This window comes from Aptenodytes forsteri, unplaced genomic scaffold (genome assembly GCF_000699145.1).
Source record: "Aptenodytes forsteri isolate BGI_AS27 unplaced genomic scaffold, ASM69914v1 Scaffold53, whole genome shotgun sequence".
In the NCBI taxonomy this organism is placed as follows: Eukaryota; Metazoa; Chordata; class Aves; order Sphenisciformes; family Spheniscidae; genus Aptenodytes; species Aptenodytes forsteri.
In genome coordinates, this window is record NW_008795909.1 from 4,737,734 (window position 1) to 4,746,412 (window position 8,679).

Here is an 8,679-nt window from a genome sequence, read left to right on the forward strand (position 1 = left end):
CCTGGGCACACTGCCGGCTCATGTTCAGCCGGCTGTCGACCAACACCCCCAGGTCCTTCTCTGCTGGGCGGCTTTCCAGCCACTCTTCCCCAAGCCTGTAGCATTGCATGGAGTTGTTGTGACCCAAGTGCAGGACACTGAGCCTTGTTGAACCTCATACAGTTGGCCTCGGCCCATCGATCCAGCTTGTCCAAATCCCTCTGTAGGGCCTTCCTACCCTCGAGCAGATCAACACTCCCGCCCAACTTGGTGTCGTCTGCAAATTTACTGAGGGCGCACTTGATCCCCTTGTCCAGATCATTGATAAAGATGATGTTGCATGTTGCCCTAGCTATGTTTGGAGGCAGAGGTAGCTGGTTAATATGGCCTTATCTTCAAGGTGCCTGGTTATGGATCTTCCGAAACAGAATAGATGATGCTATAGCCCAGGGTAACCAGAACAAAGAGGCTCTGGCCAAGTGGGATGAAAGGGGAGTCATTTATCCCTCCTGGAGAAAAATATGGAAGCTGAAGAGCAAAAAGAAATCCTGGTTGAATTTAGCTCCTCTCTGGAGCAGCACAGTTGTGAGGCTAAAAGCTCTATGTAGTTTCCTTTAATCCAAGACCCAAATTACATAATACTGGGTGGTGGTGGTGGTTTTGGGGGGGTTTGTGGGGTTTTTTTAAAGTTGGGTGGCAGGGCACATGAGGCATCTTGTGCCTCCACACAGTGCTGCCTCCAGATCACAAGTTGGTAACGGATTCAACCTCATTACTTCTGCATGAACTCTTACATTACAGCGTGCCTTACTGCCAAGTTGATGGAAACCTCATCTCAAAGGCAAAAGGAATATAATCCTCCTGGGATATAACAGAAACAGTCATTATGCATCCCTGAAACTTCCCATGGTCGCTCACATCTTGCGGTGAGATGAAGGCATGTGAGAAACGGGTGTCACTGGAGATACACAGAGCTTATCAAATCCCAAACATCCACCACTGCATCTGTGGACAAAGTTGTCCAACTACTGCAATGCTGGTGTCATGATGCTAGAGACTTATTCATATGCCATGGCAAACTCTAAGAGAAGTTTGAGACAGTTCCCATCTACTTGTTTCCCCCTGTTTCTAATTAGTTATGGCATTGGCATAAAACAGGATCTGTGTCTATTAAGTCTTCATCTGCTCCTTCTTATTCCCACATGAAATCATAATCCTTCATGTCATCCCAACTGTGCACTATGGAAGTGATTTAGGATGTCTCGAACCAGAGGATAATGACCTCAGGTATTGAATAAATAGAATAACTATGGAGGAAAACAACCCTTGTCTCACACACTGCTGGTAAGAAGCACATGCGTTAGCAGAGGGAGATGGGGAGAGAAGCAGAGGAGAGGCTGATGTATCCACAGAAGAATTTGAAGAACAATCATGAGATTTTACACATGGCAGATGTCTAAGATATTTTGAGAGATTCTTCTCAGAGCCTCTAAGCCACAGCAGGGCCCTGCCACATATTTTGTTCTTCATATAATGATGCTGTGCCATTTGTATTGCACTATTGATGCACTCCTGGGTGGTACCAGCAGGACAAGAAGTGTGGTTAATAGTTGGCTTCAAGGGCCAAACAGAAATATCAGCTTGCAGTTCAGTCCCTAGCCAAGAACGAGGCACTCAAGAGCAAGGAAACAGATTTCTTTTCTAAACAAGGGATCAAAGTATGATGAAGCAGCGGACAAATCCTAATATCTTCCAGCCAGATGAAGCAACAAGAGGCAGTTTGGTAGTAATAGCCCATGGTAATCACAGAGGCAGTAACTGAGTACCAGTAAAAGTTGTCACAAGGTATCTTGCCCCATTTCCAGTATGGATAAAGATCAAGTACAACGGTTGGAAAAAACCAGCTCTGACCTGCAAGGCAGTGCTTGCTTGCCAGATCCTTCCACAGTCTGGCTGCCGTGGTCATTCTGCAATCATCTTCCTTTAATTGTTACATGGGATCTGGACCTTTGAGAACAGCTGTAACTTGTGCAACTTTCAGCTAAACTTGCCGTGAAAATACTGCCAGGCAGAGACCACCCTTGCTGATGGCACCCTTCATCTGCAGTATAAAGGCTTGACAGCAAGCTATTAAATAAATATTCAGCTTGACTGCTCTTTGAGAGGGCATCCTGCACTTACGCTGTTTGGCTTTTTCCTTATCAACCTTCTGAGCCCACAGAGAGGTCTGGGTTGTTTTGCGGGGTGTGTGAGGTACCTTTGTTTGCTATGAAAGTCACTGGAAGTCAATGGCCATCAGCAAGGAAATACTAGCTTTACTCTGGAAATGCTTTGGAGATGGTTACTTTTATTAAGCAAGCTGGTGGCTCATTTTCCCACTTACATTGAGGCAAGGGTTTGCAGTAAAATAAAGCATTTACTATTTTTCAGATGCACCTGAAGTCTCTTGCACTTTCTAGTGTCCAGAGTGAAGAAATAGTCTCAATTTAAAGCATCGCTATCTGAGAGAAAAGTTAAACTCCTCCTCCTCCGATATTTCTAAATCTTCTTCTATTATTCTCTGAGCAGGGGCAGGTGGCTTTTATTTTAGCTGTAGCTGGATTCCAGCTTCTTTGCTCTACTTGCATGATTTCATCTAACACATTCCTCTGGGGCTGCAAGAACTTCACGCTTCCATCTCAGCCTAGAGGTGAAAGCAATGAAAAGAAGTTACACCATATAATTATAGTTATTATGCCAGTTAATAGCGCTCTTCATAGCATAAACACTATTAGCGCTAGTCACTGTCGGGAATAGCTGTGTCTCCAGCTCTGCTCTTGCTGTCGGAGGCTCGGCACAGATCTGAGTCCAAGCCCAGATCTGAAGAGCAAACCCTGATACCTGCCAGCCCGTGCACAGGGCCAAGTCTCTCCCTGGGCTTGGGGAAACTTCTGGATTTTGGATCTCGAGCACGATTAGGGGAGAGTAATGTTGTGCTGAAATGTGTGATCCAAGCAGACAGACGGTGTTCAGACTTCAGGTCTACCAGCTTTCTTCCTGCTCTTGGAGTTAGTCCATGGCCTTGTCTACAAAAACATGCTTTTAAGCAATTGAGTGTAAGTTCCAGGTTCGAGTACCACAGGTTTACATCCAAACCCTCACTCTTACCATGCATTTTGCCCATCCAAATGGCAGGCAATATTCTAGTGCTAAGTCTGCTTTCTCTCCCCCTTCTGTCTCGACAGTAAATTGCTGTCACAATTTTCTGATAGTTTACTTTTAAAAAGATGAGATAAATACACATACATTTATACAGAAGTTTTAAAACAAGTCCTTCGGGAGGGAAAAAGAAAAAGGATCAGAGGTGGCAACGTTGTGACAGAACGTGGATTTAGTTAATTGGATCGAGCTCTTTGCACCATCTTTTCCTAACTGACTGTGCCAGTCCCAGGCTGGGAAAGCAATTTAACTCATTGCCTGTGAAAAATGAAATGACAGCAGCTACTTGAGTGAACTTTCACATTAACGAAGCATGATCTGGTCTTGATCAAAGACTTTATGTTCCTGGAGGAACAGAGTTCAAGCACCAGCCTCCAATTTTAAGACAAGAAAAGGCTTATGTGTCATTGCAAGGCAAACTCTTCTGAGTTTGAGCCCAAGCTAAACTTTCATGTCAGCACTGTTATGTTATACTGAATCTTGACTTGATTATCTCTTCCTTTAATTCTCACTGTCATATGCTGCCTCCTGATAAGCTGAATCGGCTTCACCCATTATAGCAGTGAGAAGTGATGTTATCGTTAGTCATTGCTGCCAGGCACTTTTGGATCACGTCATACATCTCGCAGTTGTTCCAACAAAACGAGCTCTGAGGAGCAGGGTTGGGATCCAGGAGAGACAGACACCAGCTTTGGGTGGCAAAATGCCATAAAATTGTCCTTGCAGATCTGGTGTAACCAGATCAACTAATAAACCTCTGGAATGCAGATGCTTTGGTTGATCTGGTCATGCCAGAGAAACCGTCTCTTGCAACCTGGACGCCGGGAGTCAAACGATGCAGCTTGCCATGAGCAGCTGGTACCAAAGACCACTGTTAGCTATGTATAAATGTGACTGTTGTGCTGAATAATCACTGCGATCTTGTACACTGTCCCCACAACACACCTCCTGTAACGTTTTTAAGCATTTGTCACCATAATAATATTGATTGACACATCAATGCACCAGGGTGACAATATAAGGGATTGTAGCCATGGGTATCAGACATTTTCCAAATCTCAGCACCATCAGGGTTGGGTAGAAAGCCATCATGAGCATTATTAGAAGAAGATAAACATTGTTACAGAGAGATTTGTGGCCCTGCAGATAGAAGCACCAAGCTGGAGTGCAGGAAAATTGTCAAATGCAAGGATGGTCAACATGAGCTAAGGTCCATCCTTTTCTATTTCATTGCCTCCAACCTTCAGCCTGCCCCAGGAGAAGTCAAACACACCCCTCACAAAGCCTGACACCATTGCTATCGTCCTCCATCCAGTGTGTCACATCTGCTGGGGTATCCTGCAGTCTCACCAGGGCTCCTGTTCAATGCTGGGTCTCGCTCCGAAAGCCGAGGCATTCGTGGAAAGTGACTGTAGATCCTAGATGGTTTTAAGTTATTTAGAAGGTCTAGCTTGCAAATCAAATCACAGAGATATTCTTTTGCAGGAACCAGGAGACAGAAAGTAAGTTCACGTTAAAGACAAAGGGTGCCCTGCGTTCAGGGCTCGTGTGAGTTCCTGGCTGCACCCCAGGTGCGCAGGGTCGCCTAAGGTGAGTCATCTGGAGCTCCGGTTCCCCAGCTGTAGAATAGGGATAATACTTCTGTTCTCACCTCAGTTTGTCTTCTCTGTTTAGATTTCAAGCTCCTCAGGGCTGTGTCTTGCTACATGTATGTACAGTTCCTAGCTTAATAAAGTCATGATCCAAACTGAAGCCTCCAGGCACTCCTGTATATTATATCATTACTAATTTCACAAGAGGTTGCAATCAAATTCCTTTAGCGGGCAAAAAAAAATCCTAGAAAAGAATAAAGCAAGCTATTAAAAACTGAGGAACATTTTTGCTGAAGTGGAAATAATGGTACTTTGTCCCAAAATGTATAAAATATGTATTGCAATTAAATTCTCTATTGGCAAATTGCTCTACAATTAAAAAACACAGAAGCTTGAGTGAGGCAATTAGAATAATAGTAGAGTGTTAATTATAGCTTGATGGATTCTGCATGCTGTCTGCATGCTGTCAGCAATTACCTTCCAAGTGTGCACTTCTGAACTGACTCCAAATCCACAAAAAGACACCGGCAGAATTAGAAATATCTTCCTTGTTGGCATGCCTTTGCCATTTTAAAATTTGTTTTCATAAATACTTTTGTAAGCTATTTAATTAAATTTAATGAGGTTTGAGGAAGAAACATCCTCCATGCTGTACACAGGCTCCTCTCTAGCAAAGGCATGGACTCGGGTAGGAGGGGGAGCGCGACTGTGTGAATGGTCTCCTACCAACTGCCCTCGCTGAATTATTTTCAGTGCATGGTGATCCTGTGCAAATGCGAGGCGATTCGGACCGGTTTCCAGGAGACCTTCCTTTAGATATCTTTTTTAAAAAGGTTATCTAAGGCTTTCGGATCTCTCTCTCCATGGGAAACCCCATGGCCAGCCTCTGATCCTTGTCACGGGGCAGGGGAACAGAGGAGGGGCTTTGGGGACGGGCATTGTGACGGCAGTCACACGGTGCAAGGTGAGAGTCCTGCATTGAATGAGTGAGATTAAATCAGGGGGGGTTGAGGTCAGGGGTTGCAAGAATAATTAAAAAACCTCTAAAATTAATTATTAAAAGTAATTAAGAAGCTTGGGTGTCAAATTTGAAAACACTAAAAGAACCAAACGTTTTTTATTTTCATGATGACGGGCATTGTGACGGCAGTCACACGGTGCAAGGTGAGAGTCCTGCATTGAATGAGTGAGATTAAATCAGGGGGGGTTGAGGTCAGGGGTTGCAAGAATAATTAAAAAACCTCTAAAATTAATTATTAAAAGTAATTAAGAAGCTTGGGTGTCAAATTTGAAAACACTAAAAGAACCAAACGTTTTTTATTTTCATGATGCCTTCCCCACTGGGCAAGAGAAATCTGCTCCATAAAAGTGCCTTAAACTTTGGGTTTCCCACATTGAAGAACTAAAGACATATTTTTTAATCGGCTATATATTTGTATAAGACGGCACTATCTTCTGTAATACGTCTACCTTTCCTGCCCCTGGTTCCCTCCCCAGGGACGGGAGCTCTTGCTTTTAGTTTGCAAACAGCTTTCAAATAAATGAGAGGACTAAACCTAAGCCATTCTCCTGTTTTCTCTAGTTGTTGAAGGCTGAAATGAGAACCCAAGCCACAATAATGTGATTTTTTTTAGCCCCCCCCCCCTTGGCGTGACAAAAGCCTAAACCCCAAGTTCTACCTAGTGAAAGGCCCTGTCTGTAAATAATGCCTATTGATTCTTCCTAGAAAGATTTAGGGCTGGCCCACACAGTATCTGCAGTGTCTGCACTGAAAGGTGTGCTTGTCATCAGGGACCCAGCGCAAGGCTGTGCACGGCTGGGGGAGAGCAGGGGTCCCGGCCACGCTGCCGAGGGCGCCGATACTGGTGAGCATCACCCGGGCTCGGCACGCCGGACATTTGGTCCCCGGGAAGGTGTGACTCAGTGGGACGGGATGCCTGAAAGTCCTGGTCGCCCCAGTGCTGAGCGGGGAGAAGCTTTTGCAGAGATTGAGTTTTCAGTTTATCGTTAATCTCTGCAATCTGATACGTTCAAAGCTGTCCCCACGGCCAAACAGTTGCTGCACAAGTGGACTGTCAAGAGTAAATAGGGAAGAAAAGGGCAATGCTACGCCAGTAATAGCTAACACTGCTTCTTGCAATGTATGGTCGAGCTTTCGGGTGGGGATGCTGAAATCATAAACTCTTCATCCTGGAGCAAGATCTTGCCCCCATCAATAAACCCAGTTTCTACATTTCGTACCATCTTCCAGAGCTAACTCTTCCTCCCTCAGGATTTCCAGACTCTTTTCACCCATGCATGTTGCACATACTGATCCCAGCAGCCAGGAGGCACAGGGGCTGCGGTACGGTCCTCCCCATGTTGTTCTCGGGTCCCGTGTATGACTTAACTGCTGTCTGTGGCAGGCAGCTGGCTACGTAAGCTAGAAGATCCCTGTGCATTATGTCAGATGAAATGAATTGCTCCACTGCCGAATCTGTAAGAAATCTAGAAGAAAGAGAACAGGCAGAAGAGAAAATCCTCATCCAGAGTGATAGCTTCCAAAAATGTGTCTCCTCTCACACCTTCCCTCACATCATCAAAGTAGCGTTTCATCATTGTGACCACTAATGCTGTGGTAGAGGAGAAAGGTCTTTGCCCAATTTTGGGACCACAGGCAGGAATACTGAAGTCCAGCCTTAAAAAGCCCCAAGTCTTCATCACTGAAAGGCTGGCCTGTCATCTCCATTCCTCTCCTGTCAGTTGATGATGACGCTTCAACGTGGCGCTTCTCCATGCTGCAAGTTCCCACGCATGGGTATGGAGAGCAGATGTGACTTCATGCTCCTCGCGAGACTCGGGGGGCTGCCAAAACTCCGAGTCCCGCGTGGGGAAGAGACACATCAGGCTTTGACATGGGGCTTTCGCAGCCTGCAGCGAACCTGTGGGCCAAACCCGGTTTGTTCGGTTGGGCTTACCAGCAAATGTGACATCGCACCCGGTTTCTGATTCAGCCGACCCGATCTATTCTCTAGATGCCACCAATCCAGGTCTGCCACCTTTCAGGAGGTGGCATGTTTGTACAGCTTGGGTACCGCTCTGAAAAAACCTGAATGCAATTCCCCTCGTGCATGCTATTTTATATGAAGAGATACGCGACTCTTGGAAGATGAGCAGCGTGATTAAGAGCCCTGCGGTGCAATGCCCGGTCCTATTACAAAAAGGAACTACAGCTCCGTCCCCACAGCGGGGAATAATGTGTAGCAGAAGGATGGAAATCTCATCAAAGGTAGTGGAAGCAGGATCGGGCTGCGATATGCATTTCACTCCCTAAAATATCGCACCTCCTTCTCCTCATGTCGTTCCTGGTGCAAGGCTGGGCTGGTGCGAGGGGTTAAACCGCATTCCCACCTGCCGTGGGTGCACTGAGCCCACCAAGAGCTTCCTCCCCTAAATGCTGTGCCAGCCACATCCAGACTTGACCAGAGCCAGTTGCATGCTCACCACTAAGCTCAGGAGCAGCTTCTAAATTCAGTCTGTGGAGCGTATCGATGCTCTAAGATTAATTTTGCCCGCAATGGTCTTGCTGCAGCTATCAAATGAGTCATGCTTCCACCCGTTTTGGACTGTCTGCTCCCTTACATCTGGTGTGTGCTGGGCTTTCAAAAATAGGGGTAAATTTGGGAAGCGGAACCTGCCGGTTAGGTTTGGTCTGAAACACACGTGAATAATTAATCCACTCCTACGAAGGGCTCGTGGTGGGACTTGCGTGTCCCTTGGGAGTGTGGCCCTGCAGCTGCTTTGTGGCATCCAGGGAAGGGCACATCGGGGTGTAGGGGAGCCCCCAGGCCCTGGTCTTGCAGCACATTGTCCACATCTGCGGGAGGGAGATTTTTAAATCGCTTTCCCCGCGGCGGAGCGGGGACGGGGG